Genomic DNA, 26,447 nt, shown 5'->3' with positions numbered 1-26,447 from the left:
CAGAAACTGCTCTGGATTCGTAGGCAGTAGAACTATGTTTGAATCCTGACCCTGACCCTGGCTCAAGCTGGGCTGCTTCTAGTGACGAATGATCTTTCTGAGTTTGGCCAGGCTCATCAGTGGACAGTTGAAGTGGGGTCCCCTCCAGCACAGACCTCTGAGAGTGTTTAAAGTCTAGGACCTGCTGAAGGTCTAGAGTCATTGGCCCAGCCTTTTGGGGAACCAGAGAGCCCCACCATCCCCATGATGAGACGTCACAAAAGAAGGCTCTGGCGGGTCAGCTCAGCTGCCAGGACATGAGCTGACAGCCCTTACAGACAATCTTAGCACAGAAGCAAGGGCCAGACCCAGATGAAGAAACAGCTTCCTAATTCATCTTTCTCCCAAGTCCTAGGCTAGAGAAATGCTGAGCATTTAACTGAAAACCCAAGGCGGCAGCCTGCCATCCTCTCTGGGAGATTGAAAGAGATGGAAAATCTTTCATCCAGAAGTCAGCCATGGATACACTGAGCAAGTGACTAGGACATCTATAGACTTTGACTCAGATATCCCACAATTAGGCACAGACTCTCAAGGAAGTCAGAGACAGGAAGAAAGGCCCTCACACACGAAATTATTCATACCAGTACTTTTTGTGGTAGAAAAAATGGGAAACAAAGAAGATGCCCAACCATCAGGGAATAGATAAGAAAACTGTGGTCCATGAACATAATCGAATGGTACCCAGCTGTGGGGACAGACAACAGCCCCCAGCCGGGGGTAAGGGCTATTGCTGCCCTTTCAAGGGATCCAGCATGAGACAGAGACCCCTGGGGGGAAATTCTGTTGATCACTGATTCCAACACACAATGAGGGCAGGAACAGATGAGAAATGCCTAAAAACCACAGTGCCTGGAGGTGGCTAAAAATACCTGTGGTGGGCTCATGCCAGGAATCCAAACCAGAAAGCCAGCATTCCGCAGCCCTGGGATCCCCTGGGTCAAACGTGGGGGGTGGGGGGCAGCCCCTGTGTATCTGTGGGACCCAGCTGGGGCTGAGGAAAATCCCTGCCTGCCTGGATGTTTCCTTCTGGCTTTTGGTAACAAGAAGGAGGAAATAAGAGACCACACTTGCTCCCCAGGAAGATAAGCAGCCCACCACAAGCCTCAGCCCAGGGGGATGCCACGAGCTCTGGGCCATGGACACGTGTACACAACTGAGAGTCAGCATGGTGGGCTCTGGGCCCTGGGGGAGCAGCAGAGCCTGCAGTGGCCCACTTTGGGGTTGGCCAGTGATCTATTTATTTCCAAGTGATTAATGAGATGCAAGCCAGGACACCTTGTCTTCACATAAAACTCTTTTCATTGCAGCCCAGCCCTGCAAATCACATGGTCTGGAGGGGTAAAGAGCTCAGATAGCAGCCCAGCTCATCTGTCCTGGCTCTGACCAGGCCTCTCAGCTGAGCCAGAACTGAGGAGAAAGTGGGACAAGGCAGGTGGGAGCTGGGACATACTCGGCCAGGAGCCAGGGCTGGTAAAATCACCCAGCTGATGATGAGATGCTCCCAGCATCTGGAGTTATCTGAACCACACCTTCTCCAAAGAGGCCTCTGGTACCCTAGGACCAAGGGACTGGCTCCCATCCTACAGGTTCGATGCCCATTCACTATCTGCAGCTGAGACTCCAAAAAAGGTTTTTCATTTCTTATTCCTACTTGGAAGAACCTTCAGAGGCATTCCTTCTGGTCCAACCAAGGCTCCACAGAAATGCCCTTTTCAGCATACCCACCCACTGGTCCTCTTGCCTCTGTGAAGGCCTACCAGGATGGGGAAGTCACCATCTCTCTAGGCAGCTAATTCCAATTTGGGTCAGCTCATTCTCTATCAGCAAGCTCTCCCTTACATGGAGCCTAAATCTGCCATTCTGCTCCCCTTTTGTCTCCCTCCTCCCACCCCCAGTTGCTCCTCGATGGATGCAATATGGTGCCACTATGGAAACAGCCTTGGATCATGGCATGACTTGTTGAAATGACCTAAAAACTTACCCTGGAAAAGCAACGTGGAACTCTTCTTCAAAAGTCACTACACTGGGCATATACTTTTAACTTAGCAATACTGCCCCTGGCCTTGTATCCCCCAAAGAGACAAAGGTCAGCAGGAAAGGACTCACAGGCACACAGATACTCATAGTAGCCCTTAAAGAACTGGAAACTGAGGGGATGCTCCTCAACTGAGGGATGAGAATCAGTGTGTTGTAAGAAATGGTAAAAGAGAAGGATTCAGAAAAATTTGGAAGATCTGTATGAACGGATGCAGAGAGAAGTAAGGAGAGCCAAGAGAATAACCACCACAGTGTAAAGAAAAAACATCGTGTAATGTGAGCTCTGATCAGTGAAATGACCAGCACACAAGGAGGAAGCACGCCTCCCACTCGGGCACAGAGGTACAGCCCTGCAGGGGCAGCCGGGCACACTTACCACAGCACAGGTTTGTTTTTCCTGACTAGACTTTTGTTGCAAGGGAGGCTAGTGAAAATGATGTGAAAAGTGGGAGGAGAGGGAAGAAAAGGTGTCAATGAGATAGTTCAAGAATACACCAAGCCTACCTGGAGGGACCAGACAAGCACAGCCATCTTGGCTCCACCAGGTACCAATTAATATGGGGGAGAAGATTCCCATTCAGAGTCAATCCCCATTTTCTGGTCTTTGGAAATGTTGGTATTTACTGATAATTCCCTAGAAGGGAAAAGGGAAGGGAGGAGGGGAGAAGGGGAGGGAAAAGAAGAGCACCTGGGTGTGGCGTCATAACACCCGGCCAGGAAGCTGCCCTCAGTTTCCTCATCCGCACACTGAGGACAGCAGAAGTGTTGTGACCAAAGTAGTCACATGACACTATCTATGTGGAGGTCCCAGTCCTGCTTTGGGGTGTCTCACCAGGGCCCTTGGAAGTTGTGCTTGCAGAGAGGAGGTCTCCATGTGGCATGGGCTCAAAGCACCCGCCAGTCAGCCACAGAGAGTGGCTGTTCATCCAAGCCTGGCCTGGCTCAGTGTCCAGACCCAGCACATAGGACACTGGCTCCCGAGGTACAAAAGGGCTGCATCGGTCCTTCTGCCCTCATCCCACCCCCAGCCCATGGATGATGAAAAAGCATTAGTACTACAGAGTACTTGGCTGGCAAGCTGAGCTGGAACTGCTTCTGGTCTGTCCCCAAAAAGGGCATGGCAGATGAACTCTAATCCCTGGAGGGTAAGATTTCCTGTTGAGAGGAAACCAGGGTGGTGACAGAATCCAGGAGAAGCCATCCAGTTATCTAGAAGCTTCCAAAGGGCAGAACTACCCTATTCCCTTTTCTTACCATTCCCTAAAGTCCCAGCGCTCCACTCAAGGTCACCACAAATTCCTTCCTAGGCCATCAGTGGAAGGGACCCTGAGGCTCTCCTAGGCTCAGCCAGTCTGGCCCTGCTAGGAAGTCCCTAAGGGTGGCCCAGGCACAGGCAGAGTGCCTGCATCTAGCTACCAGTTTGGACACATGTCCCCAGGCTGGCTCCTCTGGGGCTGAGGATCTCTCTAAGACCACAGGCCAAGCTAGAAAGAGACTGTCCATGGTGACAAAGTCATGGATTCCTGTCAGCCACCTTTCCCCAGGGGCAGCCACCTTTCCCCAGGGACTGCTATGGGCAGCCCCTAATCAATGTTTGCTGTATGAATGAAGGAAGAATGAGACAGGCTGGGGAAACCCTGGCATCCGCAGTCCCCAGAGAACATCTACCCAGGGTGGAGTGCGAGAGGCCATGCCGTGCCTTGCTGAAGGAGGCTTTACACAAGTCCCCACATGTAAGGTGGCTGAGGCTATCTGCTGGAGGAAGCTGGAGATCAAAGATGTCAGGGGCAGCCTGGGAGAGGAGACTGAGCAGTCCCCCAGCCTTTCCATCTCTAACAGTTCTGCTGGACCCTAGCTCCGGACCAGCCTTGAGGAAAGCAGACAAGCTGAAGCAGACAGGGCAGTGGCAGGCTTCACGGGAATTCAGGATGACAACTTCACAGAGAATCAGTCGACAATACTCTGACCTCTTTGCTCCATCTGAAGAAATCAAATCGTGGTGTCAGATCCCATCAGGGATGGAGCTAACAGGCTGAGCTCTGACACGTTCTGTCATGAGATGCAAGGCAAGGCTCCCGACCAGCCCCACACAGGCCCTGAGATGGGGCGGAGGCTGTCAAGGTCTGAGGACCAGATGGAGAACTGAGGGCCTAGAAGGCAAGCGTCCCCATCAATAAGCCAATCCTTTTTTCCTCTTCTGCAAAACCAGGGAGCCCACACATCAAGAGAGCATATTGCAAGGCATAGGAAGTGGGGGGCCTCACGCCAGGCCGGAGACCCCAGAGCAACGTCAATGCTGATCCAGGCCCAACGAAAAACAGATGAGACCTGGGGAGGTCTCATTGGGAAGACTAAGGGAAGGCATGATATCTGTCTTCAGGCATCTCCAAGGATGTTGCACAGAAGAGGGACTATCCGTGCTCTGTGTGGCTCTAGAAGGCTGGGTGAGCACCAAGGCTTGACTAGAATATCAGAAGGTAGGTGACCTCCAGGGAGAACCTTCACTTTCTGGGTCTGTAAAATGGGCTCCCAGGTCCCCTCCAATTCAGGCCTATGAGCTATGACCTTCTGATTGTCCCAGGGGGAGCAGTCATGAGGAGGAAGGTTTAAGTTCAACACAAAGAGCTTTCTCATCAACAGGGCTGGCCAGAAGCAGCTCTGTGCACACTGGAAGAGGTCCAGGTGATCTGAGGTGCTTCCCTCTCTGTACCAAGTCAAGGATCACGCCCTTGTGGACCCACCTGACACCCAAGAGCATCCCCAGGGCCAATCAGAACTGAAAAATCCATCTAAGTCAAGTGCTTCCCTTCCAGATGAGGACCCTAAAGGCTAGGGGACTTAAGTGATTCACCCAAGGTCACTCAGACAGTAAGGATGAGCCAAGATTAGTCAAGATGAGCCAGGCTTTCTGGGCCAGCCCTATTCTTAACCCAAGACCTCTGTGTGCACCATGATGAACTTGCAGACCCACTACCATCCACCCTGGGGAAAACATTCAGAACTGGGAGCAGCCCAGGAGCCTTTGTCCACTTGGAGCCTGGGAGTCTGAGCCACATTAAAAGTGGAACTCTTAAAGAAGGTTAGTAGAGAAAAGTTCATGGCCAAAAGGAGGGGATGAAGCTGGCAGTGCTGAAGTGATGTTCCCAATAACAGGGCATGGAGAGGATAGAAACAGAAGGGAACAGAAGGAGTTGTCCTGGGCAGCAAAGTTCATTTCCACGCCTGGCCAAGCAGCTCACCTAGCTCTGCCATGCTCCCACCACTCTCAGCCTCCTGAATCCCCTCAATCAGTCAGGTCTTACAGCTGGCCCTTCTGTACACTCTCATCAGCAAGCCACTGAACTACACCGACTCCTTCCTATGGGCTTCTTACCTCCTACAGATAAGGAGTGAGAGACCAGGGTCTGACACCCAGTTCTAGCAGCTGTCAAATGGGGGGCTTTGGAGAAGTCAGCTAAGCTCCTGGAGCCTCAGTTTCCTCATCTATTGATGGCAATAAGTAACATCTGCCCTCTCTGCCTCTCCTGGCTGTTGTGGGGAGCTCCTAGGCCACAGGATGCCTCTAAGTCTCAGGCAGCAGTTAGGTCTGCAGGACACAGTACCTAGAGTACTGCGGACGCTGGCTGGTGATGGAGCATGTGCAAACTGGCTGTATCTCCCTGGTGCTCCATCTCCCAACTGGCCGGGTATACCAGCCCACACTCCAGCTCCACATCCGCCCAGCTCCCTGGAGCCCAGACACACTCCCCCTACCCCTTTCCACCTCCCAAGAACAAAGCTGCTGCTCCTGTGTGCTATCCTCCTGTTAGGGGGTAAGCTCCTTGAGAGCAAGAACCGTCTGTATTTCCAGGGCTCAGCACCTGCCTGGCACAGAAGAAGCACTTCATGCCTTTTCCTTCACTCACTCCAGGGCAGGCCTTAGCCAGGCCAGCCCAAGGCATCCAGACAAATTTATTCCATACTGGCATGGGAAGCATGCTCAACAAGGACCTGGTGTCTTCCCCTGCATCTGCCTCAGGCAGGCTGCCTGCACAGAGCAGTGTGCACACAGCCTAAGGAGACCTCCCACTCCTGGGGCTCTGGACTCAGGATCCCACATCAAATGGCTGAGCCTAAGTCCTATGACCAGTTTGGTCCCAGAGTCATTGCCTTTTAGGGGAAAGATCTAAGGACTTTGGTCGATGTCACTCCTATGACAGAGGACATATGGTCTTACTCTCAAGTACCAGGAAATAATGGGCCTCAGAAACTTCCAGAGTCCAACTGAAGCCCAGGGAAAACAAAGTCACACAGTGAAGGGAGCTCAGGGTTGAGAGTCAGGAGACCTGGGTTCTGCTCTGCTGCTGGGCTCCTTCCCTTCTCTGGGCCTCAGTTTCCCCATTTCCAAAACAAGAGGGCTGGATAAGATGACCTCTGGGACCCCTTCTGGCTTCCTCTGAGTCCCAACTAAAATCTAGACTTGTACAGGAAGCTTTCCCCACCCCCTAATCCCTGTTATTATCTCCTATTTACAGTATACAGAGCTAGTTGTGGATATATGTATCTGCATGCCGCTTGAGGACAGAGGCTAGCTTTTGCCTTTTCTTGTATTTCTAGGGCTTAACACAGGGCCTGGCACATAGGAGGTGCTTACTAGATGCTTACTTATTGATAGTCACATGTAGGAATCCATGAGCAATAACCCCTGTGATAGCTGGAACATAACACAAGAAAGAGCCATGAATTTGTAGGGGCAGTGACCCTTCTGCCTGACCCCGTCCCCTCCCCCTCCTAACTCCCATGGGCTTTGAGAGCTGGGAGCCACCATCCCTACCAGGATCCCAAACACCCAACTGTACCACTGTGTGCACTGAAACCCAGCGGCGTCCTCAGGATTCCAAAGGATTCAGAGTCAGAGCAAACAGACCTGGGAAGAGATGAAAGGAAAGGTCACTTCTGGTGGGCCCTGGAGGCTGCTTTAGGCCTCGGCCTCTGCCAGGGATACCTAGGAACTGCAGAGGCCGTTTGGAGAGCCGGCCTGAAGGCTGACCAAGTGCTCTGGACACATCAGCCTCGTGAGGGTGGGCGAGGTGGGTGTTTGTGGCCACATTGTTGGGAAGGTTCCAAGCCTGGGGCTGAGCTCTGGGGTCTGGACACTCTTTCTGACATCCCACTTAGCTGAGATGAGGGGATGGGGAACTTGTGTCTCATCACCCCAAGAAGCTTTTGCAAATTTCCTTGCTGCTCCGAGATTCTAAGGATCCTTTGATTTTTCCCCAGGAGGCCCTAATTATGGCAGGGCAGGAAGGATAATTTCATCTTACACCATGCTTTCTATTAACGAACACTATCAAATCCTGCCATACAGCAGCCACAATCAGGCTCTTGTAAAGATTTAATAGCTGTCTCCAAAATCTGCACGGAAATTGCTTTTCTACCACTCAATTGCTTTATTTCCCCCAAAGATGCACATGGGTGTTTAAAAACAGACCAGCAGACTTAGCTTCTCTGTTCTGGGAAGCAACTTCCTGCAGCTGTGCTGAAGCCCAGGAGGCAGGCGGGTGACCAGAGAGCAGGGCTGGCCCCTGCCCTGAGATCTGGGAGCTAGATCATGGGAGAGGGAGCCCCCTGCCCTGGGTGGCAGCCTCCCCTCCCACCAGGGCCCCCACTAGAGCACTGTACTTCAAAAGGCAAGATGGTGACTCCTCCAACTTCAGCTGTGTGACCCCAAACAAGTAACTCAATGTCTGGGAGCTTCAGTTTCCTCACCTGTAAAAGGAAGGAAAGCTCCCAGAGCTATGGTATCATAGCTTCAAGTGCTCCAGATATGGAAGCTGGAAAGATGATGAAGATAGCCAACTGGAAATATGACTCTGCTCCGTCAACAGGAATGACAAGGACACCCCAGCCTGGACCCAGGAGGAGCCCAGGAGGAATGTCTGCTACAGGAAACTGTTCCCACAGTTTTAGTAAAATAATGCCTCACTCCCATCTCCTCTGATCCTCACAGCAACACAAGATGAGGAGATAGTGCCAGATTACATCCATTTGGCAGATAAGAAAACTGAGCCTCAGATCACACAGCTAGGTACTGGCAACCAACCCTCTCAGGGAAGGGCATCTTCCCCTCCTCAACAAGGTGCTGGCCAGTTTCCTACCATTCCACCTGCCTCCAAACAGGCTCCTGCCCTCCCCTCGTCCCAAGAGCTGCCCAGACTCCACCTTCTCTGCCCCAAAGTCTGCTTGACCTGCCTTGACCTCCAACAATTCCCAGTTTTCACTAATTCACATCCAGCTCCCGTGGCCCCTGACCCATGTCCAGAGAACCAAAGGTGTACACCAGCACTACCCAATGTCTAAAGGGGTCATACAGCATCTGTATCAAAGAGTAGTCACTGGGGGCCTTGCTCCCCCCAATTTCTTTAGTAATGATGTCATGTTTAATGACCTCCCTCCACAAACCCCTTCCTCAGGGACCTCATCCCCCAGTGAAAGGTCCCAGGGCCTCCCAAGGCCAGACTACAGAGCCTGAGGTCTAGAGGTTCCTACCACACACAGCCAATGCTCATATTCCATTGGCAGAGTTAAATAAAGAAAGGAAAAGGAGGCTGCAGACCAATCAGCACCCTAACACATTACTGGTGGACGTGCAAACTGCTTCAGTTAATTCTGGAAAGCCCTTTGGAATGACAGCCCAAAAGTTATTACACTGGGTCTACCCTTTGAACCAGGGCTACAACCCAAAGATGAAATGGACCCATACATGTTTTAAAACTTAAGTACAACTGTTCTTTTTGGGATGGCCAAGCATTAGAAGCTGGGCGTGGGGAAGTGCCCATCATTTGGGGAATAACTGAAAAAATTATGGTCTACATAAGAGATGGAATAGTATTATGTTGGAAGAAAAGATGATGGGAATGATGTCAGAGGAACCATGGGAGACCCGGAAGAATGGATTGGAAGGGAAAGGGGCAGAACCAGGAGGACCTTCTGGAGTGAAGACAGCATGGGACAACCACACAACTCTGAAAGACTTCAAAACTCGATGCAACATCCAACTGTGATCCCCCAGGACCTGCCTCCTCACAGCAGGGAGAGCGGGGAACATTTGGGGACGAGGCCAAGGGATCTTTTTTTTTTTTGCTTGACTAGACAGATTTGCTACAAGGGTTTTTTGTTTTTCTTTTCAATGAGAGGGGAAGTAGGAGAGAAAATAGATTTCGGCTTATTGGAAACTAGATACAAATTTAAAAACTTCATAGTTACTGGCTGTCTCTCCCAATGTGAGTCCCTCCCAAAAGAGGTCTTCTACTATGGGGGAAAAGCTGGATTAGAGTGAGAAGAATCATGAGGCAGGAAGACCAATTAGAAGGTAAATGTCTAGTCATAAAGTCTGAAATAGGATGAAAGCTTTAAGAGTGGAGAGGAGACAGAAGGCAGGAAGGGAACATGCATTTGTTAAGAGACTACTATATGCCAGGCACTGAGCTAAACATTTCACAGATATTATCTCAATTGATCCTCATAACCCTGGGAGGTAGATGCTATTACTTATCACCATTTTACAAGCAAGGAAACTGAGGCAAATAGGTTAAGTGACTTGTTGAGACTCACACAACTAGGTTGGATTTGAATTCAAGTCTTCCTGACTCCAGACCCATCGTTCTTTCTACTGTGCCACCAGCTGCCATCAAGGAGAGATGTGAGGTAAGAAATGACAAGATTGGACAAGACTGGATATGTGGGCCAAGAATGTGAAGTCATGACTCTTTGGCTGCAAACTTGAGTGACCTGGGAGTGTGGTGGAGCCCTGGACAGTCACAGGGAAGTTCTGGACAAGAAGAAAGAATAAGGAGGGGCAAGGGGTGTAAGGATAAGTTCTATTTCAGGCACGCTGAGTTTAAGATGTCTGGATGACATCCATTTCAAAATGCCTGATGCACAGTTGGTGATATACAACCAAAGCACAGGAGAGAGAGCAGGGATTGGATCCAGAGACTTGGGAGTCATCTGCGTAAATGACAGCTGAACCCACGGGAGCCAATCAGAACACCAAGTTAGACAGAGAGGAACCTGAGCCTTGGTGATTCCAAGGCCAGCAAGAGGCTCTGTCCACTCCTCCATGCAGTGTCTCAAAAAGCCTGGGTGAAGTATCAACTGAGCCACATGATCTCAGAACATTCAAGGGCAAAATGAGGAGTAGACCAACAAAGAGATGCATGAAGAGTCCATGCGTCCCCATTCTACGGCAACCTATTTTCATCACCAGTGATGGAAGAGTCATTCTATTAGGATCCTGATGCTTCAGTCTTTCATGTGCCAAAGAGGTAGGACTTTAGAAGATAAAGTTGGGAAATGTGGTCCGACCAGACCCAAGGAAATCCTTGCTTTACGCCATGATCTTAAGAGTACAAATGACCAACCATCTGACAAGAAATCTCAGAGAAGGGAAAATGTGAAAAGAACTGAAAAAAAAAATCCAATACAGCTAACATTAGAATAAAAATAGATAACTGGGGGAATTTTTTTTGCAACAAATTTCTCTGATAAAGATTTCATAAAAGTATATAAAAGAACTGAAAATAATTTATGAGAATAAGTCATTCTCTAATAGATGCAAATGGTCAAAGGACACACTTCCAGAGGAAGACATCCAAGCTACCCAAAGCCATATGGAGAAAATGCTCCAAATCACTAATAATTAGAAAAATGCAAATTAAAGCAATTCTGAGTTTCCTTCACACCCATTAGATTGGCAAAGATAACCAAAAATGGAAAATGACATTTGTAGGAAAGGTTACGGGAAAGCAAGAATACTAGTGGTGGTACTGTGAGTTGACTAAATGAGATATTTGGCATTCTTATGAGATAGAAATGTGTATTCTCTTTCCCACCCCTACCCCATCCCCATGAATTCTGGAAAGCAATCTGGAAGACCCCCAAATCACAGTATGCCCTTTGACCTAGTGCTATAACTACTAAGCCTGTACTCCAAACAGACCAAAGAAAGAGGAAAAGACACGTATGCAAAAAACATTTATGTACAGCAGCTCTTTCTGGGCTGACAAAGAACTGGAAATTAAGAGGGTAGATATCAATTAGGGAATGGTTAAACAAATTATGACATATTAATTACTGTGATAAGAAATCATGAGATCTACATTTTCAGAGGAAACCAGAGAGACTTGTAAGGAATGATATAAAAAGAAGCAAACAGAACATGGAGAACAATTTATACAATAACATAAGAGAAAGAAACACAGAAAGAAGCAAGAGAGGGAGGGAGAAAGATTGCACTTCAGACTGACAGACAGTAAAGAATAAAGTGTTTGTGGATGGACCTGACTAAGAACAACTTTGAAAGACTTCAAACCAATGACCAACCATGGTTTCAGAGGAGGAGGATGGAGGGAGATACTCCCACTTCTTGACAGAGAAAGGACAGAACCAAGATAGAGAATAAGACCTACATTTCCAGACACAGCCAATATAAGACTTTGTCTTGGGGTCATAGCTAAGCACATCTGCTACGTTGGCTTATTTTTTAAAAAATATAATAGCTAATGACACAACATTTTTGTGTCTGAGAGTTGCCAAAGCATTTTACAAATATCTTATTTTATCCTTACAACAATCCTGGAAGGTAAAGAGGGGAAGGGAGGAGAGAAGCAGTTAACGAGTATTTATTGAGCACCTACAATGTGCCAGGCATTGTGCTAAGTGCTCATTTGTTGCTCACAATAAAACTCTGTGAAGTAGGAGCTGTTATTATCTCCATTTTACAGTTAAGGAAACTGAGGAAACCTGAGTTACGGAAACTTAACCAAGGTTAAGTGACTTGACCAGGATCACACAGTAAGTACCTGAAGACAGATCTGAACTTAGGCCTTCCTGATTCCAGCTCCAGTGCTGTATCCCCTGTCACCTAGCTGCCTCTAATTTTAAATACAGAAGGAAGATGAAAGGCCAGAAAGAATCACAGACTATCAGGTTAGCTTTGAAAGTTACATGTTGAATTTTATCAGAGATCCATTTCCTGTACAATCCTCTTCTGTTTTATGATGAATATGGAAATGCCTATTTTATTTGGAGCTTATTAAGTTCAGAATAAAAAATAAATTTAACTAAAGCATGCCACATCATAAAGAGAGAAAGAAGCATCAGTAACCACTAAGCCACTAAGCCATATGCCTGCTTTGTCAGCTTCATAGAGTCTCTAGGAGAATGATCTAGCTGCTCATCAAAGGGCTATGAAACATGACAGATGGCTCTGTCTGGTCCCCTCCTGTAAGGGGGGGTCCTGTAAGACTGGAGCTCAGGCCCCCCTTGCCTCTACCCTCCACTACTACAGGATCGTCCCAATAGGTCTCAGTTCATTCCTAATCCATCTACACACAGCTGCCAAGATAATGTTCCTAACATGTAGACGTGACCATGTCACTCCCCTGCTCCATAAACTCCATGCATTCAAGGCTCTTCCTCGCCAGTCTTCTCACACTTTACTCCCCTCCAACTGGAAGAGAGATTCCTTAGAGATGGTGATCTGGACCTAAAGAACATTATCAACAAAATCCACAGCTACTCAAAAGGGACTGGCCTAGCTAAGTGCACAGGGTGCAGACTATGACATGCAGCTGGATGGCCTGTCCAAGGAGGGGACAAACCACCACAGATGGTACTCCAACTGTCACAGGTGGATCCTGTGATGGGTCTGGATTGAAGGAGGAAGAACATGAGCTAGCCTGAACATGATGAGCTCTGCAAAGCTCTGAAGGGTCCCAAGGTGCTTGCCAGGGCAAAGACCACTCCGTTTAGAACGAATCTCCTCTGAGCTTGGCTATGAGGTGGCACATCTTAGAATAACAAATTCGAGGAAACCAAGCTGCAGGCAACCACTGTTGGAGATGGAGGAACCTGGGCAGCTGTGCAAGCAAGACAAGAACAACCCAGGTGATGACTGGTGTGTGGGCAGGGAGTGGGCCAGCGGCAACATCCTCCTGGCAGTGTATGAGTGGAAAAGGTGGGGCTGACCAAGCTACCCGTAAAATGCAAAAACAAGGTGGGAGGAAGGCTTCCATACTGTGGTCCGGTTCAGGTGGCCTCTGAGGACTTTCAGCTCCAAATCTATGACTATGACCCAAAGGGCTCTGGCAAGAGCACAGATGAGAGATGACATGGAGGGTTTGCCATCTGTACCAGCAGAAGGACTAAAATCCCCAACTGGCTGAAGTCTCAGCTCAATGACAAGCTTCTTGAGGGCAGGGACAGCCTCTAACACCCTCTCTTCACAGGGCCCTGGGCATGGCCTGTCGGTCACGGAAAAGAAAGTCAGACTCTGGGAATACCCCAGAGATCTTGGTGTTGGAAGGGGGTTCACTGGAGATCTACCTGTCCCTGCCCTGGACAGGTAGTCCTCCATCTCCCATTACAGGGGAGGCGGGGGGGGGGGGGGGGGGGGGGGAGGCTCACTGCAGCCCACTCTAGCTGGGAAGTCTCTCTTTTATTGAGCTAAAAACTGCCTCTCCCAACTTCGGCCTGTTCATTCCTCCTAGTGATTCCCATTGGGGCCGCACGGAGGCAAGACTCCCCGCTTCACACACACACACACTTCCTCCAGAGCTCCAGACTGACTGCCAGAAGGGAAGGATTCTGCTTTCCAGCTGGGTCTTTGCTCCCTTGAACACCCGCACCTCAGTGGTAGAGACAAGGGAAGCTGGCCTCCAGCGATGACCTCATTAATGCACAGAGAGGAGGAAGGCTGGGGGGAGGGGAGGGAGGCAGGATTTTTCACATCAGAAAGCTGTCCTGAGAGAAGTGCAAGCTGGCCACAGAGGGTTTCACCTGGGGGTGGGGTATGGGCAGGGGACAGGTCCTTCCTGGTGGAAGGGTCACAGATGCCCAGATAGATGCGATTGTGAGACCTTGTAGTTTGGAGGAAGGGGAGATACACACATGCAGATACACCATGGCCACGTGAACATACAGGAGGAGGAGGTAGGAGGGAGGCAGGGGCCATCTCAGACCCCCAGATTCTTCCAGTCAGGATACACACTGCCCCCAGGTCCCAGGGAGACCCCAGTTCACTCTCACAGAGCCCTAATCGGTACCAGGCTTCTTCTACCATCAAGTCCAAATGCCCTGTTGACCCAAGTTGTGGCTCCTGAGTCTGAGGCCAAACTAATGCTTTCACTTTGAAATACCCCAAGACAGCTCTCCTGCCTACCCAACCCACCCTGAGAGTCTTCTCCATTCTGGGGAGGGGCCCAGGCACATGGCCTCCATTCTACAAAATCACTGCTCAGCCCCCAGCCTCATTAGCTCTTCAGCTCCCTTTTGTGGGTTGTCTTCCCCTATTAGAATGTAACCTTGAGAAAATGATAAACGTTGGAGGCGATGAGGGAAACCTGGAACACTGTGACCTGATGCGACCATTCTGGAGAGCAATTTGGAACTATGCCCAAAGGGCTATAAAATGTGCATACCCTTTGATCCAGCAATACCTCTACTAGGTCTGTATCCCAAAGAGGTGATTAAAAAGGGAAAAGGACTTACAAGTACAGAAATATTTCTAGCAGTTATTTTCTGGTGGCAAAGAATCAGAAGTTAAAGGGATGCCCATCAATTTGGGAATGGTTGAACAAGTTGTGGTAGATGTATGTAATGGAAGACTGTCGTGCTATAAGAAATTATGAACAGGCGGGCTTCAGAAGACCTGGAAAGACTCATATGCACTGATGCTGAGTGACGTGAGCAGAACCAGAACATTGTACACAGTAACAGCAACACTTCATGTAAAGATCAACCATGACAGACTCAGCTCTTCTCAGTAATGCAAGGATCTAAGACAACTGCAAAAGACCCATGATGGAAAATGCTGTCCATATCCAGAGAAGGAACCGTGGAGTCACCATGCAGATCGAAGTAGACTATTTTCACTTTTTTTGGTTTGTCTTTCTCGTGGTTTTCCCCTTTTGTTCTGATTCTTCTTTCACAACATAACTAATGTGAAAATATGTTTAACATGATTGTACATGTACAACCTATATCAGATTGCTTACTGTCTTAGAGAGAGGGGAGGAAAAGGGAGGGAGTGAGAAAAATTTGGAACTCAAAATTTTGCAAAAATGAATGTTGAAAACTATCTTTACATATAATCTGAAAAAATAAAATACTATTAAGTGGGGGGAGCACTGAGGATAACACCCAGTATACTTCCTCATTCATTCATCCCTTCCTCCCTCCTCCCATTCCTTCTTTCCTCCTCCCTCTTTTCTTCCTTCCTCCTTCCCTTCTCTTCCCTTTCCTCCTTCCCTCCCATCCCTTAACCAATCCTCCAATATCATTTCCTCAGTCCTCCAAGCCCTTCCTTGCCAAGAGGAGGAAACTGACTCTGAGAGAGGCCAAGGGAGCTCACAGGTCACTTAGTGCCACGTCCTCGTCATTCAGAAAAGGAAGCCCAGGGCAGCTGTGGAAAGGTCACCCAGCTGCTGAGTGACTATGCCAGGCTCAAACACACACATATGGTGTTGTTTCCATATACCAGGACTGTGCCCCTTTGTGAAGCAGGCCAACCCTGAAGGGGCAAAAGGCACCAGGAGGCCTTCTCCAGGGCACGGGGCTGCCCTCTCCTCTATCTGCTGAGCTGACTCCTCGAGCCCAGCAGCTGTGCACTTTACCCAGGGAGAGGCCAGGGTTACCGCTATTCATCACAGCAGATAAGGTGGGTCTGTCGTTTCCCACGTGAATGAATCGCTGAACTGGACACATTCTACTAATTACAGGGCTAAAATCCTCTGGAATGTGCTGGGCCTTTCTGGGATCCTCTGTTGAGCTGGTGGCCAACCCTCTTATTAAAAGGCAGCCTCTAAAAGGCGCCCTTAATTGTCAGGCTCAGTTACCATGGCGACAGGGCTCACCCACAGCCCGGAGCACAGCCCCCGCAGAATCCTTGCCTCATCTTCAGCCACGAGGGCCTGTACCGAAAGGACCAGACAGTGGGCTTTCGGGAACACCCAGGCCTTGTCTGCCAAGGGCTGGAGGGCTCCTGCAGAAGCCCAGGCTGCCCTTCTAAGTCAGCCCACTTCAGTTCAACCCAAATGGCTCAAACCCAGGGTTTGGAAAATGCAAGAAAGTGATTTCCCACACCTTTTTTTGCATGAAAAATAAGTGATAGGTGTTCACCGTAGACGGACCACCACATCGTGGAAGCCTCAGCTGCCTAATCTGTAAGATGGGCACAGGACACCTGCCATGCCTGCCTCCCAGTGTGGCCGGGAGATCCTGAGAGAGCACACTGCTCCAGAACAATGTGCTCAGAGAATGCTGGACAACCACAATGAAGTGAATGCCACGTTTCCAATTCTCAGAAATCTTGGGCACCAGGTGCCAAGCCTTAAGGATGTCTCTTCCCATCCCACCTGCCCAAGATTAGGGACCCACCATGCAGGGAGCTGGCCTGAAGCCTGGACCCAAAACTTCGATGCAGACCTGGAACACTGCTGGCTCTGCTGGCAGACCTCCCACCCTCAGTCTCCTGACCCCAATTCCTGTGGGAGAATGGAGAAAGTGAGAGGCTTTCTCCCAAATACCAAGTCGGTGAGCAAGAGGAAATAGCTGGAGAAGGAACCCATCATCTGGGAACAGTCAGTCCTGCGCTTGGAGTCAGAGATGTGGGTTCAAATCCTGGCTGTCCTGTCCCCTCCTCCACAATCTCACTTTATAGAGAAGGAAACTGAGGCCCAGAGAAAGAAGGGACTAGACCCAGGCCTCCTGGCTCCCAGGCTAGAGCTTTGTGGCTACTGCTGGTAACAGAATCTTCAGCTGCTCCATCTGGTAGGGGTTCTATCCATGCACTGAACTTCAAAAACGGAATCTTAAGATGTTTCCATGTGGAAGACACCTCCCAGACAAACCCCAGGACACTGAGGTTCAAAGCCTAGAAACAACAACCAAGAAGTGGGCCTTCTGCCTTGGCTCTGGGGAGAGTCTAGTGAGGCCCCTGCCTCCAGCCTGGGTCTGGGTCACCATCACTGGGACATAGGGAGGACCTGCCTCTGGCCAGGCCTGAACCATTATGGTGATACAGGGAGGACCTGCCTCTGGGCCCTGACCTTCACCACTACCAGGATACCTGCCTGGGAATCTTGGTAAGCCCCTCCCCTCTCTGGGGTCCCTTTCCCAGCTCTCAGTCTTTAATCTAAGGCAGTTCCTATCACTCTGGGTTAGCTATAACTGTTAAGAAGCCAGGGTGGGAAGGGGGAGAGGGATTCAAATCAATTAACATTTATTAAGCACCTACTAAGTGCCAGGCCTGGTGCTAAGTGCTGAGGACACAAAAAGGGGTAAAGAGGGTCCCTGCTCTGGAGGGGCTTGTGATCCCTCTGCAGCTCCTAGCAGCCAGCTGCCCTGGCCCAGAGCCCTGCCATGGGCCAACTTGCCTGAGAATAATCATAAGGCAGGACAGGCACTGTGCCAGCCACCACAGGCCAGCCAAGTAGACAGAGAACCCACCAAACCCAGTCACAGAGCTCGCAGGGAACAGGGCTAAAAACCAGGTATCCTGATTCTTGATCCTTTCCATGCCACCACGGCCCCAGCTATGGGGCACATGAGCTTCCCCTCCACCCCCAAGCTCATGGCTTGGTAGGAATGGGGAGCAGAGCTGGGCAAGAAGGCCCAGTCACGGCTGGGTGCAAGGTCCCAGTCTGCTTGGAAAGGCAGTTAGTGGTCTGGCTGGGCTGCAGCACAGAAGTCACAGAAGTGACTGATGAGTCAACTGTAGGACGTGACAGGACCCTCTAGAGGGGTCCCCGAGCCAGGAGGCAGAGCTTCCCAATAGCTACAGTACGTCTCAAGAGCACAAAAATGAGCTGGGAGGGCCTTTCAGGAATCACAGCTCAGCCCAGGGGACAGAGGCCTAAATCTGGAGTCAGAACTCTGGCTCTGCTGCTCACTAGGCAGATGACCTTGGCTGAATCACTGTAAAATTAGCAGGGTGGACCACATCATAGGACTAAAGACTGTAGGGAACCTGGTCCCATCCCTTCCTTCTACAGATGAGAAATGGAAGGCACCCAGCTCACATATGTGCACCCCCAGCAGCCAGGGCCTGCCTCTCCTCTGCCCTGTGATGCTTCACAAGTAAGCCTGAGGTCAGTGATGAGCTGGGCTGCTGGGCTCCATGCTCAGATGGGATGAGGGCTGCCTGCCTCAGACCCAATGGCCCATTCAGGAAGGAAATGGAGAGGTCACAGAATCAAAACAGCAACTGGCCATGGGCATCACAGTCCCAATTCTGATGACTCTTGGGCCATGGGGCTCCTGCATTCCATTATCAGAGCCAGGGCTCCCCTCCCCCACAAGCTTGGGCCAGCGCCAGCAGAGTAAGACCCAGTAATTTCCTCTGTGGTCACTATTAATCACACCCCTCTGAACAACCAGGCCAGGCCTAGGACAGGACTGAGAAACTACCCAGCTTCCCTGAAACAAGACACATGATCTCTGAGCTGAGATCAGCTCCTGAGGCCCTGGGGAGAGACAAGGTCTTCCATGGCTCACAGTCTCCAAAGCCTGACTACCTTCTTGGGGGGGGGGGGGGGGGGTGCACAGGCAGAGAGAGAGCTTTTTAAAAAGTCATTTAATTTTCAAGGTTTTATCAATGCCCTTTGTTTTCACATTAGGCATGACTAATTACTCCCCACCAATCAATCCATCAGCACTCCCTCCACCATCACCCAGAGTGACTTCCCTTAAAATAAAGGAAAATAATAAGCTCATGCTGTTGTACAAGCTTGTGGGAGCAAGAAGGGGTCTTAGGGAAAGGTGGTGTGGAGAGGCCCAGGAGACTGGCCGCTACCCCTCCTAGAGGGATGGCATCTTAGCATTCCTCTGCTCCAGACCTGCCACCGAGGGCCCTCCAGGGCATGCATCGCCCACACTGGCTACCACAGACCCCTCAGACAAGAGGGAAAGAGGAGAAGGTCCTAGGGTGGGAGAAGGGGCACTGAGTCCAGTCCCACTCCGAGGCGGAACACTTCTCCCCTCTTGCAGAAATGGCAGGCCCGGGCACCTCCAGCTTTTTCCAGAAAGTGGCTGCTTCTGCTTGGAACAATACAAGCTGACATTTCTATGGTTTCTTAGAAGGAAAAATAGGAAAAAAAGGCCTAGCAAGTCCTCCCGCTTCCTAAGGACGAGAGATGGACAGGACAGGCCAAACGGGGGCAGAGCGATCAGGCAGGGACCAATGATCCCTGAGCCCTAGGACCTGGAGAGGGGGACATCCTCCTTCCCTGCCTTGGCAGGAGTCTGCCCTCAGCCAAGCAGATGAGCAGACTCCCGTCAGAGAGGCGTGAATAGGCTTCTCTAGGGTCATCTTGCAGGTGATGCCAGCAGGTATAAAAGTCACTTCTCCAATATTTGTAAAAACAAGAGCCCAGATTCTGGGTTAAGAACCCTTGATGGACAATAGCGATTTCAATACAAGGCAAGAGAAGGGTTGATGTGAGCAGAAACTAAGAGCCCCAGGAGTCCTTGTGAATGGCCTTTGGCCAGGCTGGGCCATGCATTAAGAGGCAGGGTACAAAGACAAGCCTGGAGCAATCTCTGCTCCCAAGGAGGGAGGGAGAGTGATCTGAGGAGGCTGCCTGAAGCAGGCAGCAGCTGAGCATGGGGAGGACAAAACTTCCCACTAGAGGCAGAGCTGGGAGACAGAACATTGGGGGGAAAGCCACAAGTACAAGGTGCCCAGGAAACATCAAGGAGAATGGTAGGAGAACATAAGACCAGGAACTTAAGAAACCCACTATTTACTTCTAACTACTCTACTACCAACTACAAGATGCTCTCTGGCCAGGTGTGTGACAGGTCCTGCCTTCAGGACACTTGCCTTCTTCTAGAGGGGGGCTACCACCCACAAGAACCTGCTATTCTACTCCATAAACTGCTCCCATGCCCCAGCTCCCTCACACCTTAGGGTATGGTGAGGCTCTTCAATCCATGATACTGGCCCTGAGCTTCCTGGAAAAAGACACTGCACCTGCTGAGTTGGGTCCCCCTGGCAAGCTTGCCCCTCATCTGCACCTCTGGGCTTCCTTCAAGTTTTGGCTAAAATTCCACCTTCCGCAGGAAGCCTTTCCCCATGTCTTCATTCTGGCACCTTTGCGGCATTCATTTCTTCCTATTTCTCTTGTACAAATCTCCTTGAGGGCAGGGCTTATCTCTCACCTCTTGCAGTAGTTCTCAGCACAGTGCCTGGCACACAACAGGCGCTTAATAAATACTAACTGAATGATCGACTAGAGGGGGAGGTGAAGACAGAGAACTAGAGAAAGACCCCCAGCTCAACAGGAGGCACGAGCCCCAGGTGTGCCTGGGAGAATCTGTGAAGACTTCTCGGAGGAGGTCCCCAACCTGGCCATCAGATGTGGAATGTGACTCCACAAAGAAGGCCATGCACAGCAGGGGAAGTGATGAGGGCAGGAAGTTGATGGCAGGGAAACTTTGCACAGGCAAAAGTGGAACAGTCACAACAATAACAACATCTCCCACTTAGAAAGCACCCAAGAGTGTGCCCGACGATCAGCAGGACAACCCTGGTACTCTATGGGTGACTTCTCTTTGTACAGGGGAAATGGAGGCTCCAGAGAGTGGAAGGGCTCCCCAGGGAGAAGCGGGCAGAGTCCTCAATGCCGCCATGCTGCCAATGGCTCACACAGCTATAGCCTGAGCCGGGAGGAGGGGGCTCCACAAACAGTTCCCGAGCCCTTAGTGACTTACTGTGTGCCGAGCACTGTGTGAGAGACAATGTGGCAGGTGCCCCCTGAGGTTGGGCTCTGGAGCTCAGGCTCCAAGGCAGAGCATCTGAGACTGATGGAACCCACCAGAGGCAAAGGCTCTGAGGCTGGGCAGGGCATGCTGCAGATGGGATACTGGGAACAGGCTGGGCTGACTGGAACAGAGACAGGAACTGAGACAAGAAAAGGATGAGGGGAACAAAATAATACAGAAAGCTTGAAATGCCAGGCTGAGGAGCTGGTACTTGGCAAAGAAAATCCTGGAAGATTTCTGAGTAGGAAAATGGCATGGCCCGCCAGCAACATCTGTAGCAGCTATGTGGAGGATGGATTAGAGACGGGGAGGCTGAGGGCAGGAAGATAGGCCAATGCTGGCACGGGACAGGGCTTGGAATGGGCACCTGCAGTGTGACGGGGGCATCAGCAAGGGGCCGGGAAAGAAGCAAGGGTCACTCTAAAGTCACAAAGCCAGTTATCTGAATGTCAGTAGTGCCCTGGGCAGAAGGGGGATGGTGGCACTGGTGGGGAGGAGCTGGGGGTTGGGCGGGTACATTTAGGAATCATCTAGAGAAGAAATGGAAGTGGTAGCAATTAGCCAAGGCTGGGACAGAGACTGAAGCATTCCTCAGAAGGCACAGTCTGTGAAGTGGGAGGAGAACCAGGAAAGATGGCACAGAAGTTGGGGGGTAGGGGCCCAAAGGCTGCGAGCAGGAAAACAAGGAGAAGAGCCCTCAAGGGCTAGGGGCTCCTGGCAGGGAACAGTTTCTGATTCATCACTGGCTCAGGCAGAATGGTCACTCCACAGCTAATTAACTCCAAGAACTGCCAAGCTGCAGAGCTGGCAGGGGCCCAGCAGCCGGCCCATCCATCTCATCTGGGTGACTGGTTTCATCATTTACAGTCATGTTCTCATAACTGCCCCATGAGAAAGGTTGCACAGGGACAATTAACCCCATTTTTACAGATTTCAAGGGTTCAGTGACTTGACCAAGTCCATGTGACTCCTACAAAGCAGACTTTGAACTCGGGTCCCCAGACTAAGTAGGGCCTCTTTAAGTGAGATAAGCCAAGACCCAAAGGTAGAAGGCCTGGGACACCAGGAAGAGGCAGTGGGGAGGCATGGGAGCAGAGAAGGAACAGAGCACTCAAGTCCTCAAAGGTTTACCTGCTGACAGGTGCAGCCAGAACTGCAACCATTTCCCTCTTTGGTGTGAATGATTCCCCAACTGGATGCTGGCCCCCAGCCCTTATTTTATACAAGTGACTGTCCTGGGTCAGTAACAAAGAAGGGACTCCGCAATACAACAGAATCACACACACAGACACAGACACACACACAGACACAGACACACATACAGACACACACACAGACACATAGACACACACACAGACACATACACACACAGACACACACACACACACAGAGACACACACACACACATACACACACACACACACACACCCAAATCTGTGAGGACCACCGGAGCTGTCAGGACCACTACAACGCTCTGAGCAGCTGCTACAACGGGGAGGGACCGTGCCAGCTGGATGAGGGGTCCCACAGGGCAAGGGGCTGCCAAGGGCACTCTGGCGCCCCAATGCTGACACAGCAGGATAGGCCAGTTCTGCAGCCCTCCCCCCCAACCCCTCCACAGAGGCTGCCAGCTGCTGGCCCTTTAAGATTGCAGACAGAGGAAACAGGGGGTTTTGAGGGGTGGGGGATCAGGCAGGTGAACAGGCTCAGTAGAAGAGGCATCCTTGAGCTCATTTCTTCCTCTGTGGCACCAAACATATAACAACAACATACCCTCCAAAGGGGCACAGAGAGATTAGCCCCCCCCATCTCATCCATCAGCATGGCCACTCTGTTTGGGACTGGACTCCCCCTGTACCCCAGAAAGCTCCTGACAGCTGTGAAGCTCAGGCCAGCAGAGAGAAGAAGCTCCTGTTCCCTCAGCGGAGCTCAGTGAGGCAGTAAAGCTCTCCCCCAGCTCCTGGGGGGCATACTTACAAGGCTGCTGAAGCTTACCTTTCTGAGCCCACAAAGCCCTCTCCCATTCAGTGAATTGGTCATCAAATCAGAAGCCTCCAGAAGGGTTCCCTGGGCCACGTGAGGCCATTCAGCAGCAGAGGAGCCCACGAGAGAGGGAGGGAAGGAAGGAAGGAAGGAGCAAGACTGAGCAGCGCAGTGGCAGTGGCAGCGGCAGCTTGGGAATACCCCACCCCTGATGGGGATCAGTTAAAACTTCAGATGTGCCCTGGTGGTGGCAGCGGCAGGCAGCAGCGACAGTGGCCCTCTGCAGCGACAGTGGCTGCAGTCCTGGGGCCCAGCCTGCTCAGGCAGTCATGTGCTGCCGCATAGACTCTAGCCCAGCGGTGGTGTGTGTGTGTGTGTGTGTGTGTGTGCGCGCGTGTGTGTGTGCGTGTGTATGTGCGCGCGTGTGTGCGTGCATGCGCGCGCTCACCAGCACGTGTGTAAATGTGTGTGCATCCCCCCCACCCCCAGCGGAGCTGCAGGCCAGCACTGCCCGCTGCCTTCCTCATCAACTCTCAGACAGCTAAAAACACATCCGGACTGGGAGGGACAGAGGGAGACAGCCCCAGGGATGGAGAGAAAGGGAGAACCAGCAGGGCTGAGAGGACACAGAAAGGGCCCAAAATGGAACAGGACGGGGACCTGCCAAGAACCCCAGCAGAGGAGGCCAGAAGGTACCCCATTTGCACACGGTCTCCCCTCATCTGGCTATGGCCCCAAAACAGCCAAGGAAGGTCTCCTCACGAAGGGGTGGGGTGGGGGTGAGGAGGAGGCTGGCTGGAATGAGTGATTCTCAAGTGACACAGGGGAAGAGCTCTGTCCAACCTGGAAACTCCTCCAGCATCTGCTCTCCCCCCTACAACGGGACAGTCAGAGCTCCCCGCATACACAACCATGTACCACTGGAAAGCCATCTAACACCTAGCTGCAGCTGCTATCCTCTTAATCCACATGGAGGTGGAGGGTCTGGGAGGGCTGGAGCCTAGGAAGTGAACCCTGAACCTGGGGGGGGGGGCACCAAATGACAAGCTCTCCAGCTCTTGCCCCCCATGCCTAAGTTACCCAAGGAGGAAAAGCCTCTGCCACTGTGCTGTTGGAGGGTTGTTTGGCCTCCATCAGGGCTAGGGAGGCCTGCCCAAAAAGAGGAGGCTGGCCCACAGGCCCTCGGCCCAGGAGGCCGAGAATGACAGGCCAGACTCCTAGGACGGCAGAGAGGGCCTGCCCAAGGAGGAGGCCAAAGCCCAGGGACAACGAGTGACCTCCCCAAGAGTATGCAGTGAAGCCTGTGGGTAGAACCATGGGGAAACCCCAGGTCTCCTTGGTCCGAGTCAGAAACACTCCTCCCATACCGCACTGCCTCGATAAACAACATAAAAAACTTCAGTCAGAAGTCAGTTAACACATCAGGCAGCAGGGACATCACTGCAGTAGCCTCTTCCATGGCCTCCCACCTCGCCAATCCCTGGGAGGCTGGCGGGAAGCTCAGTCTGACCTGGTTACTCCCCTGCTCCAGAAGTTCAGGGGCTCCCTACTGCCCCTTGGGTCAACCACAGGTGCTTCTGTGTGGCATTCACAGCCCTTCACAGCTGGGCTGCTTCCCAGGCATTATCCCTATCTCCACACACCTTGTAATCTAGCCATACTGCTAATAAGAACATGATAATGTGAAAACAAGCAAAAGTAACGTGCACCTTCCTGATATTCCTATAACTCAGCACACTGTCTCCTACACTTGTATCTTTGTATTAGGTGCCCCTTGCCTGGTGTACCATCTCTCTTGCCTCTATCCCTCAGAATCTGCTTTGCTGTTAATGTCTCAGTCATGTCTGACTCTCTGTGGACCCACTTGGAGGTTTCTTGGCAGATATACTGAACTGGTTTGCCATTTCTTTCTCCAGATCATTTTACATATGGGGAAACTGAAGCAAATAGGAATGAAGTGACTTGCCCAGGGTCACACAGCTAATAAGTGTCTGAGGTCAGATTTGAACTCATGAAGATGAATCTTCCTGACTCCAGACCAGGTGTTCTGTGCACTATGGCACCCCCTAAGCAGCTTCCTTCAAAGCTCAGCTCAAGTGCCATCTCTTACAGGAAGCCTACAGGATTCTTCCATCCTCCTACCCAAAATAACATAGGTTTCTTCTTACATGTGCACATGCTGTTTCCTCTCTGAAATGCCTGGCACAAGGAAGGTGACTAATAAATGCTTACTGAATGCTTCTTGGCTGGGTGCTTCTCCAAGGCTCCAACTGCAGCCCTCTTCTCTCTTTTCCTCTCTGGTCTCTTCCATTTCCATAGGTATATTATAACCTTTACATGCATGATTCTCACATCTATACAGGGGCCATTTCCTTTTCCACCTGCACCTAGTCACACAGCAGGTACTTAATGCATGCTTATTGACCAGATGTGCTCTTTCTGCTATGAGGAAAACATGGCAATTATGAAACAGAAATGGAAGTTTCTCAAATACTGGACAACAGCTAGGATTTGGGGGTCCTGAGAAAATTATTTTTGCTCCTTTGCAAAATGCATTGTGTTTAGTATTGCTGTTTCAAAACCACCCAGCCTCCGAAGGCCTCCCCAGCCAGGCTGGGGCGAAGCCAGATGGAGTGCCCAGAAGCCCCTTACAACCTAAGCTTGTTCCTCCTGCCCATGGGCCATCTCCCACCTCCATGCCTTTGTCATTGGCTGTCTAGCCCCATCACTACCTCCTTCCCTTCCAAGTCCAGCTCTACCCCTGATTCCTACATTAAGCCTTCCTTTCTTTCTTCTAGGGCTTTATTTTCTTACCAGTGTTGCATTTTCTTATCTGAGCAGTGTAGCCTTCTTCTCAGAATGTAAGGGTCCTGCAGGCAGGAAGCCTTATTGTCTTTATCCCTAGTATAGAGCACAGTTCTTGGCAACATAGTGGTTTCAGTCCTATCTGACTCTCCATGACCCCATTTGGGGTTTTCTTGGCAAAGATACAGGAGTGGTTTACCATTCCCTTCTCCAGCTCACTTACAGGTGAGTAAACTGAGGCAAAGAGAGTAAAGTGACTAGCCTAGCCTAGGGTCACCTGGCCAGGAAGTATCTGAGGCTGAATTTGAATTCAAAAAGATGAGTCTGTCTGACCCCAACCCTGGAGCGCTATCCACTGCCCTACAACTATGCTATGGCAACACAGTAGGTATTTGCTAATTGAATAACGGATCACATCAGTCACTACTTGGCCCCATGAATAAAGCTGAACAGGATGAGCTGTGTCTGGTCACTAACACGCCACAAAGCAGAGGGAGGAGGGGCCGTCCACTGGCTGCTCTACAATCACTTCCCTCTAAGCCTCTGCAGGTGTACACGACCTCACTCTCCTCAGCCCCTCAGGGGCCCCACAAGGGATTATTATTCTGCTGATTTCTCCTCTCTTGGAGGAGCCATCTATCTACACGGGCTGATTTCCCCTCCCTTGGTGGAGTCATTTGTCTATACTGGTTGCCTTCTCTGCTTCTCCTCTCACTTTCCACCCTGTGCAGCCTCATCACTCACCTGAAACCGTGCCTTCCATGACTGCTGGATTG

The 26,447-nt window shown here is 50.8% G+C and overlaps 1 protein-coding gene across 3 annotated transcripts in view; it reads right to left on the bottom strand.

Moving 5' to 3' along the window:
• The window catches only part of SIPA1L3 (signal induced proliferation associated 1 like 3), a 157,946-nt gene that overhangs the window by 81,912 nt on the left and 49,587 nt on the right, over positions 1-26,447 (bottom strand). For 2 of the 3 annotated variants that reach the window (XM_072608268.1, XM_072608269.1), the window contains exon 2: positions 6,918-6,985. The exons of the other annotated variant lie outside the window; for it this stretch is intronic. The gene's annotated coding sequence lies outside the window, so the exon portion shown is untranslated. The remainder of the gene's footprint in view (positions 1-6,917; positions 6,986-26,447) is intronic. 3 annotated transcript variants of the gene reach the window in all.

The sequence above is a fragment of the Notamacropus eugenii genome, chromosome 5 (assembly GCF_028372415.1).
Source record: "Notamacropus eugenii isolate mMacEug1 chromosome 5, mMacEug1.pri_v2, whole genome shotgun sequence".
NCBI classification, from domain to species: Eukaryota; Metazoa; Chordata; class Mammalia; order Diprotodontia; family Macropodidae; genus Notamacropus; species Notamacropus eugenii.
Note: the sequence above shows the minus strand (reverse complement) of the source record. Positions and strands in the feature narration are given on the sequence as shown.